This window comes from Delphinus delphis, chromosome 9 (genome assembly GCF_949987515.2).
Source record: "Delphinus delphis chromosome 9, mDelDel1.2, whole genome shotgun sequence".
In the NCBI taxonomy this organism is placed as follows: domain Eukaryota; kingdom Metazoa; phylum Chordata; class Mammalia; order Artiodactyla; family Delphinidae; genus Delphinus; species Delphinus delphis.
The window spans coordinates 58,275,432-58,298,396 of record NC_082691.1 but is presented as its reverse complement, the minus strand read 5'-3'; the positions used below and the strand labels follow the sequence as shown (position 1 = coordinate 58,298,396).

At 43.4% G+C, this 22,965-nt stretch overlaps 1 long non-coding RNA gene across 1 annotated transcript; it reads right to left on the bottom strand.

Moving 5' to 3' along the window:
• Window positions 1-373: 373 nt before the first annotated feature.
• LOC132430669 (uncharacterized) lies at window positions 374-22,556 on the bottom strand. The gene is made up of 8 exons (XR_009520544.1): window positions 21,994-22,556; window positions 21,710-21,902; window positions 13,456-13,561; window positions 11,142-11,223; window positions 9,142-9,285; window positions 8,255-8,382; window positions 7,787-7,938; window positions 374-748 (listed from the first exon to the last, which is right to left on the bottom strand). It is a non-coding gene; the product is annotated as an uncharacterized lncRNA (long non-coding RNA).
• Window positions 22,557-22,965: the final 409 nt, after the last annotated feature.

Genomic DNA, 22,965 nt, shown 5'->3' with positions numbered 1-22,965 from the left:
ACAAAACGGTCCCCTTCCAGAGAGCGGGTGAGGGCGGCTGGCTCCTGGCCTCCACGACAGCCAGCATTAAGGAAGTTACGCAGTCCAGAGATGTCTTCCAGACTGACATTCCCGTGAAAGCTCTGCCAAGAGAGGGCGGAGGAGAGCAGACCACCTTCTCTCCAAGTCAGGACTGCCCGCCGGCTATTGCTAGAGGCCTGGTGGGCACCAACCTCCCCTGCTCCGGATCCCCGCTCCCCAACCTCCATCTCACCTCTCCGGACCACACTGGGCTGAGGAAAACGTCAGTTCCCACTTGGGGCCTCTTTGTGGTCCTGGCCCTTCCTATCCAACTCACCACATGTTGCTGTGACTGAGAAGAGGCCACTCCTGGAGCTCTGGCCAGTTCCCTTCGGGTGTGGACTCAGCCCACACCAGGGGGCTCTTCCCGGGGTCTGCGTCCACCCGCAGGACCTGAGCTCTCCGCCCTCCAGCTCTCAGCCTGGCAGCCCTACCCCTTGGTCTGTCCCTTCCACCTCTTCCCTCGGCCCTGGGCATAGGAAGTAGCTGAGAGTACGTGCCTTGCCCCAGCGCGTCCTCAGCCCTGGGTACTTACCGGACTGGTGGCCACTGGAATGTGGGGTAGAGTGGGGTCCAGCTGGGTAAAAGGGTCTGTTTTCTCCATCCTGACCAGAGAAACCTCAGCAGGGTCTGCAGCACTGATGCCGTCCACACGCCTTTGCAGTTACCTGGGCAGCTCCTTGGCCTCCTGGGGGACCCAGCGCAGTCAGGATTCAGTCTGAGAAGCAGGGGTGCCTGCCCTCCCCGCTGGCTCTGCAGGCAGCACAGGGCCTCTGGGGAGGGTCATGTGGCTGAACCGGCTTAAGTTCTTTGGGATCAAGAGCAAGGTGCCCAAGGCATTGCTTAGAAAAGTAACCATGTTACTGTTGTTTCCTCCACAGAAAACATTGCCGCTAGTTCAGCCCTTATCAGCTATTTGAGGAATGACTATTGTGAAAAGGCGCTGTGCTCAAAAGAATAAATGCACAGGTTTCTCATCACAGGGAATTACAAGCAAATCCATCGATCAGACAAATTGTTCCCACTTTCCTCCTACCATCTCCTCACAAAAGCCAAGTAAATCAATGAAAGATTAGGAAGATTATAAATCACAGGGTGAGAAGGACCCACTTGGGGATCTTTGGGGGCCCAGCTGATAGCCCCATGGAAAATACCACAGCATTCGGTGAGATGATAGAATTTGGTTTTCTGGAATGAACACGACAAATTTGAATGAGTCTCTCCCTAAGAAATACCTTGGAAACTCACCTTCTGCAGAGAGCCTTCCCCACTACCAATCCTGTCCCCGTTAATGGCCTGCACCTCAAATCCCTGCCCAAGACAAAGACAGCCTACCGCATGGCAGGCAGTCAGTACATGTTTCTGAAATGACTAAATTAGAAATTAACCTGTTGGAGGGAAAAAAAAGAGCATCTTGGAGTGAAAGTGGGCCTTGGCTGTAGGGACTCTGGAGGCTTCCAAGCTCAGGAAGTATGGGTTCCTGTCTCTTCCAAAGCCAACCTACTGGCTAATAATTCTTGATGCTGGAGGCAGCACAGTGTGAGGGCTGAGGCAGGATTCCGGAGCCGTCTGTCTGCATCCAAGCCAGCTCTAACCCTCACCTACTCTGCTTCCTTGGGCAGGTTACACCCTGTGCCTCAGTTTTCTTGCCAGTAAAATGGTGAGGGCAGTAACAAGGTCTTCTTCATCAGGTTGTTACATAAAGCACTTAGAACAGCTCTCAGTAGTCCATAACTATAGTATAGCTATGCTCCATTTCTCCAGATGGCCCGTTGGCAAGATAATAAAAGATGAACTAAGAGATCTCACACTCTCATACAAGAGAAACCTCAAAGGGAATCTTCATGGGCTCCTAGATCAACTTTTTCATTTCACAGTTGTGCAGTCTGGGGTCCTGAAATGGAAGCTGACATGTGAGAGGTCGCATAGCTGACATCATGGCTGGCCCCGCCCAGGAGTCCTCGGCTAGGATTTTGAAACACGCTGCAAAATCCGCAGACACACTCAGGTCCCACCATGCAGGGCAGCAACACCACTGCTTAGTTGACAAATATTTAACAGAGCGAGCTCTGACCTTGGCACCCTCCTCTGCTCAAGAGGAGTTTATAATGCAGTTGGGAAGATAAAAATATATGAGAATTAATGCAAATATCACCAATTGTAGTAAATAACACAGCACAGCCTACATATGAAAAGACGTGGGAGACAGAACAAAGGGTGGAGTGGGGCAGGCATCATTTACACAAACTCCCAAGATACTTACTTTCAGAGAATATGACTGTAGTTGACCCAGTCACCAATCCCACCTCTCCCGGGGAAGAAGCACACCGCCCACAGTTTGCTCTGGCAAATCTAATCTAACAAATCTAAGATTCAACTTAGATTACAACTTGTGTGGGCAGAGAACAGATTATACCTCTATTTGCCTGTAACTACACTGGCCTTCCTCCTGAGCCCCTACAAGCAGGAGGGGAAAATGAACTAGCTGTCCAGTTCCATTTCTAGATGACTTAACAGTCCCTTTAGGTGGTGTCAAGACTCTTTTTAATAAAAATGTTCCATCTCTGAGAGACACCTTCCTACCCCCATCTTCTTCCCCTCTGGGGGTGTTCTGATGTGTGGATGGAGTGGGGAGACCAATGAGGTCACACTGAGCAGGGTAGATTGGAGAGCCTTGGACACGAGGTCCTCGGCCTCCTGGTCTCTGAGGTGATGCCTGGGAGCTGCTTGCCCTGTCGGCTGTGGTGGCTCAAGTCTGCGGCTGGTGGAATTCTTAGTCTGGAGCTTCGCTTGGGCAGGGCTCTGCAGCAGCCCCTGGCCCTGACTCAGCATCCAGCCTTTGCTATGGTGCCACCTCATCCCCAGGGACCCACCTCTAGCAAGCTTTTGCCAGCCAGACTCTGAGTAGCTTCTAGGTCCTGCCTGTGCCACATGGACTCCAAGACTGACTTGAAAGGAAAACCTTAAGGTTTTAGTCTTTTGGGGCTGCCATAACAAAATACCGTAAACTAGACGACTGAAACAACAGAAATTTACTTCTCAAAATCCTGGAGGCTGGAAGTCCTAGATCAAGGTCTGGCAGTGTCGGTTTCTGGTGGGAATTCCTTTCCTGGTTTGCCTTTTCATGTGTCCTCACACGGCCTTTCCTCAGTGTGTGCACATGAGAAAGAGGTATCCGTCTCTCTTCCTCTTCTTTTAAGGTCACTAACTCTATCAGATAAGGGCCCCACCTTTATTACCTCAATCTTAATTACCCCCTGAAAGCCCTCTCTCCAAATACAGTCACCTTGGGCATTAGGGCTTCAACACAAGAATGTGGGGGGAGGGTGGTGGACACACCATTCAGGCCACAGCATCCTCTCTGCCTGGCCACACTGTAGCCAGAACTCTGGCCAGTTCTCCCAGGAGGACTCTGAGAAGGGGTCACTTTCCTTTGAATTTAGTTCAAAATAGGGTAGAAGGGACAGTGGCCTCTCTTTGCCCTAGATGTCATCTAGTTCAGGAAAAATAATATGTATGTGGCTTGTAGATGAGGAAAAGAAGCTAACATGACATTTCTAATGGCAAAGCAGAGCACTTAAGACTTGGGATACCTAGGTTATAATTTTTTAATGATTTTCTGTGTGACCCTAAAGGGACATAATCCCCCCTTGGGCTTTATCCCCTTTTCCCTAACAGAGGAGGCTGTTGACCTGCTTCTTAAAGTGATTGAGGGGAACTGGCAAAAGACATAATTGCAAAAGTCTTTTTTGTAAACATGAAGATGCTTTTACAGGCTGTAAATAATAATAACACAGAAGAATATACCTCCTTTCAAAATCCATGACATTTGCAGAGTAAAGTATGGTCCAATAGCTGGAATCTCAGTTCCCTTTGGTAGGGTTGCTAAGAGGGAAAATGAGTCTTCCCATCTAGGGAGGGAAGGGAACCTGGGGAAATTCTCCTAACTGAAGAGAGATGAATTCCATGAAAAACACAGAAAACATTGTGCACAATCTTCTAGCAACAGTTTGTCAAAGAGAAGCAAATCCTTCAGGAAATTCTCTGTAATATACTTTTAGTAAATGTTTTATTGTATTGGATTATGGGAATTAAGGGAGTGAAGGATCCACACCATATTTTTCAAAAGCAATATTTTTAGAATCACAAATTATATTGAAATTTTTATACCAAGAAAATAAAAACAAATATCAGAAGAACTAAACAGCATTTATACATGTCTCTACAGAGATATATATGTATATTAGCAAATTGAAATATAGCAAATACACACAAAAACACCCACATAAAAGAGATGCAAATTATATTTTTGACACATTTTCAGCCCAATCACCTAATACAATTTTCTTTTATAGGCAGAGGTAATAAATAGTGCAAATGTATATTTATGGTGTATTTGACAAATGTATTTGCTTTGAGTCAGAAGGAAAAGCTCCAGCGATTTTAATGCTTCTCATCTACCTGGACTAAATCGCTCGTCTTTCTTCTGGGTTTCTCACTGTGACCGAGTCTGAAGTGGAAACCACCTTTTGGTCTCAGAGTGTGGTACCTGCTTGGAATAAGGATTTGGAGCATACTTGAAAATCAAGATGTCCCGGTATCTGTGTGTGTTTATATCCTGTCTCCCCTCTAAGACTATGTGCGCCTTGAGAGAAAGAGCAATGTCTGTTACTTCCACACAGATCTTTCTGCCTCCAGAACAGTGATTTGCATGTAAGCGTTGCCTCATAGGACGATGTTATTCTTTTGCCAGGGTGCTGGTGTGGTCTTTAGGGAAGCAGACACATGCTATGTGCTGCGAGATGGTGTTTCACTTCAACATGTCTGAGAATCAGCTGTAACTTGCTCTTTTTTTAAAATTGAAGTATAGCTGATTTATAATGTGTTACTTTCAGGTGTACAGCTAAGTAATTCAGTTTTATATATATATATAACTATATATTTTTCAGATTCTTTTCCATTTTAGTTTATTACAAGATATCGAATATATTTCTGTGCTATAGATTAGGTCTTTGTTGTTTATCTATTTTATATATAGTAGTCTGAATCTGTTAATCCCAAACTCCTAATTTATCCCCCCCACCACTTTGGTAACCATAAATTTGTTTTCTATGTCTGTGAGTCTATTTCTGTTTTGTAACTAAGCTCACTTGTATCATTTTTTAAGATTCCACATGTAAGTGATATCATGATATTTGCCTTTCTCTATCTGACTGACTTAGCAGTGACTTACTCATAATCCAAGAATACAAGAGTATTTCCCTAACTGATTAACTTAACTTCCACGCTAAATGTTTCCCCTCTAAGTGCATCCATCCCTCCAGTGAGTCCTATGGGGGTGCAGATGTTGGACCAAACAAGTGGAAAGTGGCATATCCTAGGGGTCCAGGTGGGTGAGAAGCAAGCCCAGAGGCTCAACCCTAGCAAGGCAGGGGCAGCTGGAGGGTAGGAGGAGAAAATGAGGTTCTAGGGACTTTGGCCCTTAGCTAAAGAGCCCCCATCCCAGCCCAGGCTGCCCTTGGGGCCTTGAGTAGAGATATTGCCAGGGGAAACCTGTATGTGAATTCATCCTTGGAGTCGGGATAGGGCACCAGCCCACAAGGGCAGAGGGAGTGGGGATCCAAGGTAGATGGTTATGGGGAAGAGTCACCAGAGCCAGGCGGTAGCCCCCTTGGGGAGGGTTTCTGGGGAGAATACCTGGACACTGGTGGCTAATTTCATCACAGAAACTCAGCTAGTGAACAGCCTTTTCTCGTCAATGCCTCGAAGTCAGAGGGTTCTTAGAGATAGAAAACAAGATTCAAATGCAAAGAGACTTTAGGGAAACCAGAGACCAGGACTGTCTGGCCCTTCCCCTATTAGGTCCCCTTTCTTTCTTAGTTCCATGTCTGGCCGGGAGGCCCTCATTAGGAAAGGCTGGGTGTTTCTCTACACATGAATGTCTCTCTCCAGGCCTGAAAATGAGGCCCACCTCACCCCACCACGCTGCTGTGAACAGATATGTTTAAATTTCTTGAAGCTTGGGTGACGTCCTCGGATAAGGAGCTCTAAGTAGCAAGAATTATTGTTATTACTATGTAGTTACTGCCTAGCATGCAGCGAATTACCCTGCCCTGCTGTGTAAAAGACGTACGGAGGGATGGGGAAGTGTGGAGGGGGGAGGCGGGAGGAGGCGTAATGAAACGTACTAAAGAGGGGCCGGGCCCGGGAGCATCCCATGCTTAGGGTCTCCACCAGGCACACTCTTATGGCCAGAACAAATGATCTCTTTCCACCCAGCAAACGGAAGACAACACGAAGATGCTAGGAATTTAAAGGACGCACAACACGGGGCTCAAAGGCATGGATTTCAATCCCAACTCCAACACTTATAACTGTGTGCCTTGGACAAGCTCATGAGCCTGTGTGGCCTTGGTTTGTGGGAGCTGCCACATAGAAAGCTCCACACAGTTGTAGCAATTATTATTACTACTATTACTACAGTATTATTAGGCCTTGGTCCAGTTGGCTATGATTTGCAGGACCAGTACAGAGTCTGAAGCATCGTTTTGAGAGTCAGGATTTCCCAGGAGAAAGGGGAACCCACAGGCAGCGTGGAACCACCAAAGGAGATCAAATGGACACCTCCCACAATTGCTAAGGACCCTCACTGGGAGCGAGGGGGGGGAGTCTAAATTCAACCTAAAAGTAGTTCTTGAGAGGTGGCAGTATTGCTAATGAACTCTGGGCTTCTGTTTATGAAAGAGCAGCCAATATGTCCTATGAGTGCTCCGTCCGTCTCTCCACCAAGAAGTCCTGAGACTCTTCTGGAAACCACAGCTGAACACTGTGCATTCAGTTCTTCTCCAGGGCATCAGGGGCAGATGTGGGGCTGGGCGAGCTTTACTGAGACTTATCCATCTCCACCTCAAGCGCACCACACAAGGCTGGGATGACCTCTGTGGTGACTCAGTGACGGGACTAGTTTACTAAGCCCGGGAGAGCCTACTATAAGAAGCATCAAACATGGTGCTGCCACAGAGACATAAGACTCATATGACAGAGGACAGAAGACAAAGCATCCAGGGAAATATGACTAACCGTACACGGTGAGAAATGACCGGAGAGTCCGGGGTTTGGATTCCTGAAAGCTTCAGTGGTCAGAGGACAGGTCACTGCTTCCTGAGAGATCATGGGGCAACTCACTAGAGAACATTCTATCTATTTTTTTTTAATTGAAGCATGGTTGATTTACAATTTGTGTTAGTTTCAGGTATACAGCAAAGTGATTCAGTTATATATATATATATATATATATATATATTCTTTTTCAGATTCTTTTCCATTATAGGTTACTATTACAGTATATTGAATATAGTTCCCTGTGCTAGAACATTTGATCTAGAATACAAATAAACACTCCCCCTCCCACAAAGATACACTTAGGTGATGTGCACATGCTGTCAGATTACAAATGATTGCGTCTCAATAACTTGTTGCTTGATCCACAAGTGGGTTGAGGGTGGTAGTTGGATTGTTTCCCACCCAATTGTTTGAAGTGGTCTGATGATTTGGGGACATGTATCTAAAAGTACTCCCCCAACCAAGAAATTGAGTGATATGAATTAACTCAAAAGAATAAGCTTCACCCTGAATAAAAACCGTGGTATCTGAGTGGCAGGAATTATGGGCTGTTGTATGTACAAGCCACACCCCTCATCTCGTATTTCCCACAGTAACTGTTTACCTTAGATTCATCTCTATCTTGGTATATTCCTGAAGTAGTCGAACTTCCAGGGTGGAGTATCATCACTCATCAGAGCATTTAATTGAAAGGTACCTCTTCCATCTTCCCTCTTAAAGGCTGAAGAATTGTTTCTCAAACTTCTCTCTTTTGAGCTAATAAAACAAAACAAAAACGCTTTTAAACAAGTAAAAAAATACCCCACTAAACAGAACAGGCTGTGAGATGCCAAGCAATTTAAATTCCATTGCTATATTTTATTGAGTCTTTTCTATTTCAGGGCAACAGAGCAACTTAGCAGACTGGGAAACACATGGGCCTCCTGAATTGGGCGCAGCTCCCCTGTGCACGAAGCCTGTTTTGGAAGGAGGCTATTTTGAAACCTGCTCCTTGCCGTCACTCTAGACTTTTAGCGAATTAACTTGGATTTAAGGAGTAAAAAAGAAAAAGAAAAGAATGGAAAAAACTCACCTTCCCTGTACATGGTAGAATTTCACTGGGATGCAAAGTGGGGTTGGAGGAATATGACCACTCAGTCTGACTTACGATGCAGGATTTTAGGGGCTGGATAAACACGCTGTGTGTCACCCAGCTGCTTCCTAGACAGGGCGAGTAGAGGAGGATTAGGGAGGCCCCATCGGTGCGTGAGGAAGCAATGGTCTATTTTGAGACCTTTTACTTGAAAGGCTCAAAGAAAGAATAATTGCATCCTCTGCTGGACTAAAAGTTTTCAACAAATGACCTGGCTTGGTTCTTTTAAAAAAATACAAAAGTGTGAGTGAACCCCACAACGTGTCAATGAGACAAGCAAGTGCTTTTGCTTGTTGGAGGTGATTTTTATGGAAAGTTGTACTTTGCAGATTGCGACCAACCCAGCACATCCTCCGCCCTCCTGCTCCTTTTCTCAGTTGGCTCTGAGGAAACATGCTTCCAAGTTTGAGAATTCATCTTGTCTGATTAATGATGTGTACACAGAGATTTTGGACTCGTCTTCCTTCTCTTGGTCTTTTTTATTCCATTGTTTGCTGTGCTACAACCCTGCGGATAGATGGTTCTGCCGTGATAAATGTAAAGTTTGCATAAGCCATGTAACAGCAGGACAGCCTATTATCACTGTACATTTTCCATGGCTGTGCAAACCTCTGTAGGCTATTTTATTGCTAATAGATCCACAGAGAAACAGTAGTGATTTTACGACTCTTTTTAAAATGGAAATTCATGTTTGAGAAATACAACTGGGAGGAAACAGATGTAAACCACTTAAGCATTTACAGAAAATTGAGATGCACACTCTTATTTACAGACCTACATAGCCTCCATCGCTTTGTTTTCAAAATTAAAATGAGCAATCTGTTTACCGTGGGAAATGAGGAACTGTAAACTTGTTTTCTTCCCTTTACACAACAATGGCCGCCATCGTTGGTTTTAATGGCAGTGCTGAAACAGGATGGCGATATTTTTCCCGTTAGATTTTATTGTCTAGAATGCATTCCCTCCATAATCTGTGTGAGAGGTAGGCAAGTGGGAAAGATTTTAGTATAACTGTATGCCTGAACTCATATCATGCTTTAACAGCTAAAATGATTACCAGACACTTTAGAAGGATTTAAACCAAGTATTTATCACTACCTGTAAATTGCTTAAAATATTGGAAGAGTAGACCAGCCTCTACAAAAAATGCTTTTATATGTCCAAACACAAAAGCCCAGCCCATTCCAAAACAATTTATTCTTGGGCTTCCCTGGTGGCGCAGTGGTTGAGAGTCCGCCTGCCGATGCAGGGGACACGGGTTCGTGGCCTGGTCTGGGAAGATCCCACATGCCGCGGAGTGGCTGGGCCCGTGAGCCATGGCCGCTGAGCCTGCGCGTCCGGAGCCTGTGCTCCACAACGGGAGAGGCCACAGCAGTGAGAGGCCCGCGTACCGCAAAAAAAAAAAAAGATAAAAGGAGGACTCAAAGTTGCTGAAGGTAACATCTTCCAGAATGCAATTTAGAAAGACGCCAGCTGATGGGCTTCCCTGGTGGCGCAGTGGTTGAGAGTCCGCCTGCCGATGCAGGGGACGTGGGTTCGTGTCCCGGTCCGGGAGGATCCCACATGCCTTGGAGTGGCTGGGCCCGTAAGCCATGGCCACTGAGCCTGCGCGTCCGGAGCCTGTGCTCCGCAACGGGAGAAGCCACAGCAATGAGAGGCCCGTGTACCACACACAAAAAAACAAAAAAAAAAACAGTACTTCATTCAATAAAAGTTTGAGATAATGTGGTTTTCCTACTGCATTAGATGTCCTGTCCACCACACGAGGGCTATGACCACATTCCTCAGCATTGGATGGTATTTCAAATGCCATTTGCTTTACCCAAATCAAGGCCCTAAAAGTGACAGTTCTATTTTCTGTACTCACAGGCAATAGTATAGCATGTGGACAAACAGCTTTTGATCCCAATCCTGTCTGTCACCTCCTACACGTGTGACCAGCTCCCTCGACTGAGAAATGAGAGTCTTTGTTAATGAGAGTAATTAAACGAGTTAATGCCTGTGATATATCTTGTCCAGGGCCTGGTTCATAGTAAGTGCCCACTAAAATGATGGAATAAATGGTAGCTACTCATAGATGGGTTGTATGGATTCTAATAGAAACATAATGGGTAATTAATTTTAGCTGAGTTAGACTTGTTTTAGGCTGGGACTTCTCAAGGTAGATTTAAAAAGCCTTTGAAAAAGCCATAGAAATAATGCCGGCCCACAGATTTGAAACCCAAAGTAAGAAGGAAAAGCCCAAGAAGCGTTATTCACTCTTTCTCTTCCTTTTTAGTTTGGTTTTCAAAAGAAGCTACCCTCCCACATTCCCTTCCCCACTGCCCTGAGGATACTGTAGTGTGTTTTGTGTCCATCACTCCTCTGCTTTATCCAAAGTTTCCTGCCTCTCCCTGAAAGATGTATTTTTAGATCTGCCTCATCATCTTCTTCTTGCAGGATATTACGTTTGTGAGAGTCATCCATGTGGCCACAATTTATTCACTTTCAGGGCTGTATTCCTTGGTACAAATACACTCCAGTGTGTTTTTCCAATCTATTGTTTTTGGGCATCAGCATTGTTTCCAGTTTTTGCTCCTATGAGCATTCATATCCACTAGGAGCATGCAACAGTGTTTCCAGGGTCCTTATGATGAATGACTTTAGAATTTTACTGAATTCTGTACCTATTGAGATGATGTTGTGGTTTTTCTCCTTTCCTCTCTTAATGTGGTAAATTAAAGTAACAATTTTTTTCCAATATTGAACCAATGGTGCATTTCTGGCATAAAACCTACTTGAGAGCTTGTTTGGAGGTTCTAGCAGGGGAGTGCAGCTACTCACATACCCTTGACCGAAGAACAGTCCTCTGTGGGGGAAGGTCATCCTCTTCGACGGAGCATACAGCCTGGCGACGGATGCACATGGAGCTGTGAGGAGGGAAAGGGACACCCGCCTAGGCTGCCAGCTCAGCCGAATCAACCCTGGCGATCAATGGGGTGACAGATGTCGCAGCCAGATCTCCCTCACATCCCATAAACCCTACTTTATCTCTTTGTTGCACAATATGGTTTACTTTTATTTTATTTAGTATTTATAGATCGTGATCCACCTTCACCTAGATTTGGCATCAAGATTACACCAGCATCAATAAATTACTATTTCCTTCTCCCCACCCTCCTTCCCGTCCTTCCTCCTTTCCTTCCTCTCTCTCTCTTTTCTTTTCTTTTTTTTTTAATGCTTCAGAAGAGCTTGTGTAAGAGGACAACCATTTATGTTTTGAAAGGTTGATGGACCTGGAGTTTTTGTTGTTTTTAGCTATTACAACTAAAGCTGCTATAAACATTTGTGTACAAGTTTTTGTCTGAGCATAAGTTTTTATTTCTCTGGGATAAACTGTTTTAGCCCAGGAGCACAATTGTTGGGTCAAATGGTAGTTGCATATTTAGTTTTTTTAAGAAATTGCTGAACTGTTTTTCAGAGTACTTGTACATTTTATGCTCCCACCAGCAATGTCTGAGCCATCCAGTTTCTCTGCATCCTCAACAGCATTTGGTACTGTCACTATTTTGTATTTTAGCCACTCTGATAGGCTTGTAGCAATATCTCACTGTGGGTTGTTTTTTTTTTTTTTTTTTGTGGTACGCGGGCCTCTTACTGTTGTGGCCTCTCCCGTTGCGGAGCACAGGCTCCAGACGCGCAGGCTCAGCGGCCATGGCTCACGGGCCCAGCCGCTCTGCGGCATGTGGGATCTTCCCGGACCGGGGCACGAACCCGTGTCCCCTGCATCGGCAGGCAGACTGTCAACCACTGCGCCACCAGGGAAGCCCCTCACTGTGGTTTTAATCTGCATTTTCCTAGTCTAATGCTGTTGTCCATCTTTTCATTTGCTTATTTGCCATCTGTATATCCTTTTTAGTAAAATACCTCTTCATGTTATTTGCCCATGTTCTAATTGATTTGTTTGATATTTTTCTGTTGAGCTTTGAGAGTTCTTCATACATTCTAGATACTAGTTCTTCATTCCACAAATTCAATTGATAACATTTCCCTTATTTTTTGTCATTTTAAGCATCTTCTCATTTCCATCAAGAACCATGAGTAACCATGGGTTACTTTAAAGTATATTCTTTAAAAGTTCAAAACAAATGGATTTTTAGAAATTATCTTTTTGTCATTTATTTATAACTTAATTTCATGGCGGTCAGTGACTGTGACTTGACTCATACCAATTATTTGAAAGTTTTCAATACTTGCTTTTGGTTTATAATGTGGTCAACTTTCATATATGCTTTCTGTGTGCTTCAGATGAATCTCTATTTTCTGATTATTAGGGATAGTTTTTAAGTTTATCCATTAGATTAAGCTTGTGATGTTCAATTCTTCTGTATTCTAATTGATATTTTTTCTCTGCTTGATTTACCAACCACTGAATGTCTCCCTCAATCATGATCGATTTGATAGTTTCTTTTTATCTTCTATCAATTCTTGTCTTTTGTATTTTGAAGATTTGTTACTGAGTACATACAGGGTCCTGGTGAATTCAATACTTTTAAAAATATGGGGCTTCCCTGCTGGTGCAGTGGGTAAGAATCTGCCTGCCAATGCAGGGGACATGGGTTCGAGCCCTGGTCCGGGAAGATCCCACATGCCACGGAGCAACCAAGCCTGTGCACCACAACTACTGAGCCTGCGCTCTAGAGCCTGCGAGCCACAGTTACTGAAGCCCGTGCATCTAGAGCCCATGCTCCGCAACAAGGGAAGCCACTGCAAGCCCGCGCATCTCAACGAAGAGTAGCCCTCGCTCGCCGCAACTAGAGAAAGGCTGCACGCAGCAACAAAGACCCAAGGCAGCCAAAAACAAATAAATAAATTAATTAAAATAAAAAATATGTACTAATACTCATTATCTATAGTAATGCCTTTTACCTAAGTTCTGTTTTATCTGGTGCTATTATACTAGCTATCTTTTGGATACCATCTGCCTGTTGTTCCTCAGATTTGTTCTCCCCTCTCTTATGACATGATTTTTCCTCTCTCCCATTTTTAGCTGGAGCCTTGATCTCCTGAGTAAAAACTCAGCAGCTAGGTGTGGCCATGTGACTAATTTCCGGCCAACGAGATGAAAATTTTGGGTTGTTTGACAGCTTTCAAGAACCTACCTTAAGAGGAAGTGCAGGATGTGCCATTTCTTCTTCTTCATCCTTCCTTTATCCTGAATCCTGGAATGCAGATGCTGCCATCTGGGACCATCTGAGACAAGGCTACCTATTGTGAACCAAAAGATAGAAAGAGCCAGAGGCACCCACATAAGGCTAGTTGCTCTCAGGTATTAGTTAACCATTGACAAATCAGTCCATGAGTCCTCAACAGTAAATATGGCCAACAGTTTGAAGGTCAAGCCACAGCTGGTCCATCTCCATGGGCCGATGGCCTGCTTTCCACTCAAAGCCAATGGACCAGACAGAAAGCTCTGGTCCCAGAATCCTCCCTGGGGAACATCAGGCCTGTCTAGTGTCACTGCCCATGTTAGATAGCTCCCAGATGGCATCAGGGCCCTGATGCCCATGAGGTTAGGAATCTGCACAATTCATCCTTCCTGCATTCCTCAAATCTGGTCCAAGCACAACTTTAATTTTCCAGCAATGTTTGAAGCCTAACATTCTTGACTAAAGCAGAAAATAGGCAAGCAAAATGTCCACTAAGAGTTTTAAAATGTGTTCCCTTGGCTTCCTACTAAATTCTGTTCCAAGTGTATCTTATCACTGACATTCTAAAATTTTAAAATTAGCTATATAGGGCTTCCCTGGTGGCGCAGTGGTTGAGAGTCCGCTTGCTGATGCAGGGGACACGAGTTCATGCCCCAGTCCGGGAAGATCCCACATGCCGCGGAGCGGCTGGGCCCGTGAGCCATGGCCGCTGAGCCTGTGCATCCGGAGCCTGTGCTCCACAATGGGGGCCACAACAGTGAGAGGCCCACGTACCTCAAAAAAAAAAAAATTAGCTATATAGTTTCGCTATATACCCTGCTAATATTGAGCTGAATTGGATTCAGAGATGAGTAGTATAGATACACTGAGTTCATAAAATCTTGCTTCCTAAGTTTCCTGGACAGCTGCTTAAAAATTTAGGTCTGGCCTAACGGTCCTCTAATGGGTAAGTTTTTTCTTTCTTTCATAAGTAGAGAAATAAGGAATTCTGCTAAATTGAAATATAATTTTCTTATACTAATTGCTATAAGTAAAGGGCTACCATTTCTATGACTCTGCCCATGCTCAAAGTCTCTGTGGTGACACCCTGAAAGATTAATAATCTTCTGAAATAATTAGCAAATTAGCTATTTCCTTGTTTCCTTCTCTTGAGGAAAAAAAGTTGAGGCTGATGAAGTTTCCTGTTCCAGTGTCCGAAGGTGTGTGCTTGTAGACAGCACCCTCTCATCACACCTGTGGCTCTCAGGTTTGGGTGTGCATCTGCATTCCCTGGGACGTGGGTTCCCATACCACACTCCTCTAGATTCCCAAAACATACTCCTGTAGATTCAGGAGGCTTAGAGAAGGGTTCAGGTATCTGTATTTTTATTAAGTCCCCAGAAGCTTGTAATGCCTTCCAAGATGAAAAACCAGTGCATTTTCTTCCTGGATTATTCATGCTTCCTCCTTGTCAAGATAGGGAAGGGCAGGAGGGCATGGGGCTGCCACACCAGGTGAGTTCTCCAGGGCTGGTCTGATGGGTGATAACTGTCATCCTACAGGGGATACCACAACCAGGGGAGAGGGAAGAACAGCTCAAGTTCACCAAGCTGATAAGAAATCGCCCAACCTGTTGCCAGCACCAATGAGGCCATGACTGGGAAGTCAGGAATCCAATGGAAGCTGAGAAGCAAAAGCATGCGTCCAAGGGAGAGGCCAGGGCCACTGTGAAGGTCAAGTGTTGTCTTCTACTTGTGGCTGGGGTACAGGTGGGGCAGCTACACCTTAATCAACAGCATTGTCTGACAGCTGGAGCAGACTCAATCAATCTGATTTTTCCAGGAATTATTGACTGAGAAACTGGTGGAGAGAGGAGCTGCCTGAACATAACTACTTGATCTGCTATTGGGTCGGCCAGCTCCTTCAGAGGTAATACTTTGGGACCCTGAAAACAGAAGCAGAGGTTGGAATCCTGACTCTGCCATCACCACGCTGTGACCTTGGACAGGCCAAAGTCATCTCCTCAGGGCTGACCAAGTCAGCCCTTGGTCAGTGTTGGTACATTTGAGAGCAGACTCCTCGTGGTTTTGCTTTTTATATTTTTGTGATTCATCACCAAGCTTTAAATACAGTTAGTACCCAAAAAATACCCGTTGAATGAGCAGATTCTAAAAATAATCAAAAGAAAGTAATCAATGTGATGTGATCCATTGATAAACAGCAGGCTTGTCCTGTCTCTGAAACTTAACTCAGCCGTGCTCAGCAAGGCAAGATTTCGAGGCAAATGGATAAATAACGGTGGTAAGGACCTAAAGACTATTTAGCGAACAAATGAATGATTCAATGAATGGACTTTTAAAACTAAATTAATGTGTAGACATTCAGTCACAGGATGCTAAGTACCCACATGAAAAATGATGCCAAAAGAGTATGTTTGCTATTAAAAGTCAATTAACTATTTCAGTAAATCCAAATATCTGGATATCTGGGTTAAGTTCATCAAATGACTGATTCTTGACTGAATTTTTCATTTTAATTGAGTCTCTTTTGAGATGGTGTAGCCTGAGTCACTCTTGAGGACACAGTGAAGGAGAAATGCGAGGAGGCATCATGCCCATGGGTAGCCTTGGACTGTCTCGTGAGTTCAAGTTGCAAAGAGAATTTCAATGTCACCACAGTCATTGCAGGTTCACAGTGAAGGGATCATTTCAGAGTTTCTATTTTTAGATTCCATCATAGTAAAATAGGGCTTTGAAGTTTTCCAAGACCTTTATCTCATAGTTTTTAATTAAGGAGAACTGCATTATCACTGAAGTATATAATCTTCTCGGAGCTATAAAGTCCAGCTGATGGCCAATTACATTTTAATCTGTTTAATGAAATTTCCTAATAAAATATCTGATCAATGAATATTTGTATTGTGCACGCTTTACACTAATACATGGTGACATAAATGGCTAGTCAGAGGTGCGTGTGTGCTTGCATACATCAATACTGTTCAGGCTTTTCAGCCTTATAGATTTATACCCAATTTGCTTTCAATGTTTCCTGCATTTTTTGAGCAAAATCCCTTGTTCAGTTTAAATTTCTAATATTCAAATTTATATCTAGATGTTAGTAACCAGAGGGACATTATTTAGCCACCGCTATGTATTTTACATGCAGATTTTTATGGAGTTGCACTAAACCAACCATTGCAATATATGGTGTGCCAATTTGTTACTGGTTTTTTTTCCAGTATATTAACTACAGAATTGTAAAATGAAAGAGGCGAGAATTTCTCACCCCAGTCCATGAGTTGTATGTGGCAGTTCAAAAAGCCCAGGAGTTCTGCCAGCAAGTCAACTGAATCCGAACATTTCTCTCCTTAGGATGCTACTTTTTGTGCAGTGTTTTTCTCTAACCCTGGGAAGGGACGATTAAATAAATAATGAATAAACATGTCTCATTGAAGGGACTTTGACGTTTCATCTAAGTTTACACGTTAATTAAGATTGTTCTAGTCCCCCCCAAAGGGTATTTTTTTTCTTTTGAGCAACTAGACTGAAATATAGTATAAAAGCGTATGAACACTCTGTTAAATGCACAGATTTAACCCAGCCGTTTTGCTTCTAATCATTATTAATTGCCTCCAGTGGTGGACATTAATTTCCCTATTGCAGCAACATGCATCTTGAGCTTGGGCATATCCTAATACATCAAACGGGACAGGTGATATAATTCAGTTGGTCACAGCTGGAAAGGAGACAGCCACCCACATGCAGGCAGTCTGTCAACCTTAGTTACACTGCAGACACCACCACAGCCTCCGAAACAACGTTGTACATTTATCTCTGGGGATAACGTTACATGAAGTATGGCCGCTTGGTTCATCCTATTTAATCTGTTATTGTCTTAGCGGCTACAAGAATCAAACAGTTGAAACTCAAAACTCTGAATTTGTTCCTAGCCATTGGAGGGGGAGAAAATGGAGACAAATGGTCAAACTCATGGTTCCGATGAAGTGATAAGTGCTTGGTTCAGTGTGGATTATATCTGAAGATAGATGTCATCACAGGATGTAGGGTGAGCCGCTAGTAATGTTTACTGTGATGTGATTTCAGGGTCCTGCCCTGCTCCGTGGACCTTTAGGAGATCTTGACAAGTTGCTCATAGCACCTTGTGTTTATACAAGACTGGCTCTTTGGAACGAAGTTATTAGCTTTGTTATCCTCAAAGATTAGCTCAAAGCTTCTCAGTGGTAACACAGAAAAAAGAGGTAGGGTGGGTATTAGAGTCGATTGGCTGAGAGAAATGAGACGATGATGAGGCTGTGTTGAATTATGAGCCAACATCAAAGCTGCAACTAGGACTCAAGGCCAAATGTTGGCCCTTGAGTCTGGCTCTCCCTGAAGAGGTACTTCCTCTTCCTCTGCAGGATTCATTCTAAGTAAGAGAAATGCAAATCAAAACCACAATGAGATATCATCTCACACCCATTAGGATGGCCACTATCAGTAAGTGTTGGCAAGGATGTGGAGAAATCGGAACACTTGAGCACTGCTGGTGGGAATGTAAAATGGTGCAGCCGCTACGGCGAACAATATGGTAGTCCCTCAAAAAATTAAAAATAGAGCTACCATATATACAGCAATTCCACTTCTAGGTACATATCTGAAAGAATTGAGAGCAGGATCTCTAAGAGATATTTATACATCTATGTTCAAAGCAGCGTTATTTACAGTAGCCAGGAGCCGGAAGCAACCAAATGTCCATCGACAGACGAATGAATAAAGAAAACGTGGTACTATATAAATACAATGGAATACTACAGCCTTTAAATACGCAGCCTTTAAAAGGAAGGAAATCCTGTCACAGGCTACAACATGGATGAGCCTTGAAGACAAGACGTTATGCTAAGTAAAAGAAGTCAGCTGCAAAAGGACGAATGCTGAATGCTCCCCCTCATATGAAGTATCTAAAGTCAAAGTCATAGAAACAGAAAGTACAAAGGGTAGGGAAGGGGAATGGGAATTCCTGTTCAGTGGGTATAGAGTTTCAGTTTTGCAAGATGAAAACATTCTAGAGATCTTTTGCACAGCATCATGAATGTAACTTACTACTAAACTGTACACTTAAAATGGTTAAGAAGGTAAATTTAATGTTATGTGGTTTTCACCACAATACAAAATACATATAGACAGATATATAAATAGAGAAGTCTAGAGGAATACCCACACAGTGTTTACAGTGTTAGAATTATGGGAATATTTTCTAATTTTTTTGTTCTCATATACCTATATTTGTAATTTTTCTCTACAATGATATATATTGGAATTCTGTCCAGAAGTTAGTTTATCATAGTAACTACCTTTTCTAAAAATAGCCCCAGGCCCACAGGTGTCTTGCCCAAGGACACAGAGAGTCAGCAGCAAACCAGGAGGAATGTTGAGTCATTTGCTCACCCAGCAAGGTGGGTAAACACGCAAGTATGCTCCTGTCTTGCTCCACATCCAGGGACGTAAATTATTTCACAGTAGGATTCGCTGGACATTCTCTACCAAGGCATTCTTAGGATTTTCTTTACCACCACCCAGCGCCCCATCTGCCCAGAGTCAGCTCAAGTAAAACCTCCCAGTGGGATGCCGCTCATCACAGAACTTCCTCTCATCTCTCTTTTTGCATTTACCATATCCTGCCTTGTTAATAGTTCTTTGTGAACCTGTTTTCTCTTTCTCATTAGATGATAAACTCTTTGAGGGTAAGATCCATGTTTGCTGCATTTGTGTATCTCCAAACACAGTGTCTACTCATGGCGACCCCTGGAGGGGTAGCCGCTAAATGAATGACAATGAATGAACAAATCAGTGAGTGAATCAATGAATGACATGATCACTGAACTCTCAATGAGCAAATCAACAAATCAAGTCAGCTAGGACAAAATTTTTCCCACGAGTTCTGGATTGGTTCTTATTTTATCCAAAGCAGCAATCCTTATCCTCAAAACTTCTTTTTGATCAAGGAATTTTTATTCTTTGTACTTAATAAGAATTATAAAAAGAATTATAGTAATAATTATAACTATGTCATCTCAGCCCCATATTTTAAATAATATGAATCCATTTTTACCTCAATAAAGGCAAATTTTCATTGTTAAATTTGCTTTAGCAGGGAATCTCAGAGTTTTATACAAAGACAGGATATATGCTTTATAAAAATGGTTTTATCATGTCTCCAACCTGGTCCCTGGGGAAAAGTTACAGGTGGGTCCTATTTTGTATATTAGAGATGTCTTTTTGTGTAAATAAATTTTTCATAAATCAAATTATAGTTGGGATATCATAGGGGCACCATTATTTCAATGGAACTTTCCAGAAGGGTTCTATAAAAACAAGCTTTGCAAAGCAAGTAACCAGACATCATTTGTACTGTTTGTAAACTTTGCTATATAAGATTTTCTAAAAGTGCAGCATGAGGTTTTATCCAATGGTTTTGGCATTAGGTTAAAAAAAAGGTAGCAAAATACATTCGCAGCCTCTGCGCGTAAGGCGTACATAAGTCTAACCACCACAAAGAATCAGGATTCTGTAAGACAGATCCCAGGCTTGCAGTGACTGTCACTCTTTCCTTGCTTTCATCTCCCCCGCCTTTCCAGAGGAGATTCTTGCAGGATCCAGGCCTGAGCACCGCTTTCTTCCAGGGCTTCCACCACAGCTGTTTATTTTTCTCTCATTCTGTTTTCTCTTGGAAGACTCTGAACTCCCCCTGAAAAGCCGGCCTCAAACGTCTTTGTCAACTTTAACTAGAGGGCCTGGCTGGCTTTTGCAAGAGTCCCTCCCTGCAAGATTCACTGTCCCTTGCCTGCCTGCGAGGAGGTCTGGCCACGATGCTTGGACTGCTTTTCACTCACACGGAGGTGAGATTCGCAGCCAGGCGGGCGATGATGGGCTTCCGATGGCAGATAGGCCGTGTGCCGCCAGCACCGCCTCAGACGTGGAGCTCCTCTGGGGTTGCTGTCAGGGACTCACACAGGACATTTTTGTTATCTAGGCAGAATGTGTGTCTGGGTTAAACTGTCAGTGTCACCGTGTCAGCGAGTTCTCTGCTGAGCCCGAGACAGGCCTTCCCTATCAGTGATGGCTACAGCAGGCTGGGATCAGCTGCCTCTCCAACCAGCCTGCTTTTTGCAGCATCACAGGCAGCCGCCAGGAGTGGGATCAGCATTCTCTCTGAGTTTGCAAGGGAACAAAGACTACTCCGAAAGACTCACGTGGAGGAAAAAGCATGATAAGATGTTCTGTGACTACAGAGACGCCTTTTGCAACCACATACAGTCATGCTGTTAATTAAAAGAGTTAAACTTGGAAGTTAGACTTTGATGCAATGTGTTGTTTCCATTCTTGGAAATACAGTCACGAGGAGCTAATAAATAATCCATGAATGCTCATCTTTTTAAGTCATTTCAAAGGGATGAAGTCGGCCTGGATAATTGTAAATGCAATGGCTCAAGCCCAACTCCATTAAAATGGAAAGGTGTGAACTGATTAGACACTCAGCTGCTTTTGATAGAAGTCTTAAATTCAAATGCCACATCATTTGTTTTTAGCAAATGGAGTAATTACAATAATATTTTCTTCATTTTTAAGGTCAGATCTCTTAAAGTCTACGTGCCTGTGCCTTATTTAAATGCAGCCATAATAATTTTCCCTCCATTTGTTAATTAAATGTGTAGGTAGCTTAAAGGCAACATCCACCCTTATTTTCTCTGGAGGGGAAATAAATAAATATTCCAGGTGTCTAGCTCCAAGTTTGGAGGGGAGAGTTATAATGCTATTTCATTTCAGATATTATTAGTGAAATGGAAATTAACCTGATTTTCCACCCTAGTAACTCTATTCTTGCTGAGAAAGATAGCTTTTGTTTAAAGCGAAGGTGTTTTCCTCCTGCTGTAGCTTCTCAAACCTATTGTGATCTGAATTTTTTTTTAATTGATAAAGGATTCATTAAGTGGTGAAGTCAATACTTTTTAATATTCTTGTAGCATCAATGCCCAAAGCAAATTTTGTAAATACTTACCTCTTGTGGGAATTGCAGTATGTTAACAAATATGTATTTTTCTAGGATTTTGATAAATACCCGAGAAGTTTTTTATAAGGGAAAACTAAACAAGATTTTATTGTTTCAACTGGGCCTGGCATTTTAAATGAGCCCCCCAAAACCACAAAAAACAAAACTGATCTCTGCTTACTATAAATTAAAAGGTTTCCTTTTGCCTCCTTCCTCCTGGCTGTCGGGGAGTTAAGCTCCGGAAGTCAGTCGCTGTACAGAAGTGATGAAACCGGAAGCAATCAATTTGCTCAGGAAGGGCAAGTCTGGTTACAACTGGGTCCAGAAATCTCCAGATGCACCCCTCTTCTGTACTGTCAAAATATTTAAATTTCCTGCAAGCAAGCAGTTGGTCAGTCTACTTTCAGGATTGTAGCAAAACAAAAGAATTAATAAAAGGATTCAACAAAACCAGGTAATACAGACCAGAAAGGAAACCATCGATTCAGCTGGCTTGGTCCCTGGGCAGAGTTCTAACCAGGTCTAGCAGGATTCCTGGAGTGTCCCTTCCAAAATATCTATTTGCAGCGATTCTGATTCCAGGGTCCACGGGAGCCAGGTGTCTGTCCTCTGGTGATGATGGTGTGCAACGCTGGGGAGGGATCACTCAAGTTTTATTATTCATCTGTTTATGTACTAGAAAGAAAATGTAGGGCTGAGGGTGGGGGTGAAGAATACACTTGGAAATATTTAACCCATGCTAACAAAAGCTGGAGAGAGGCAGCTCTGTGACAGACATGGCCCCCGACCCCGAGAGTGGGTCTGTGTTCGAGTCCTCCCCATCTTAGCTGGGCAAACTTGGACCCTCAATTTATCTTCTCCAAGATTCAGCGTTCTCATATGTAAAACAGGACAATCTATTACCTCCTTCATTAAATTTAGGAGAATTAAATGAGTTAACAAATGTAAAATGAAGGCAATTAACAATGTTTAGTACATAGTGAGTGCTAAGCCATTATTATTTATAGATCTGTAGACCTCCTTAAAAAAACAAGGTCTACAGAACTGGAAAGGATTTTAAAGGTGTTCAAATCCAGCCCTCCCTCCAGCATCTCACGCACATCCCATTGGAAACTTGAATGTGTTGGCTTATTGATTATGGAAGACATGTTTAGACAGCAGGGAGAGAAGACTAGCTTGAGGAAAGGCTTGGAGATAACCTTGACAAAGAATTTTGAATGTCACTGTAATCAACAAGGGAACTGGTTAAGGTAAAGTTTCCTTCATGGGTGTTACATGTTCCAAGCATCAATTTGAGACCTGACCTGACTGCTGGGCGTAGAACACATGGAAAGGTAGTACGTAGCAGGGGTGTGAGGTCAGGTGGCCTTGACCTGGGAAGGAGGTGGGGGTCGGCAGTGAGACTAGAAGGAAAGAGCGAGGTGTGAGGGTGACTCT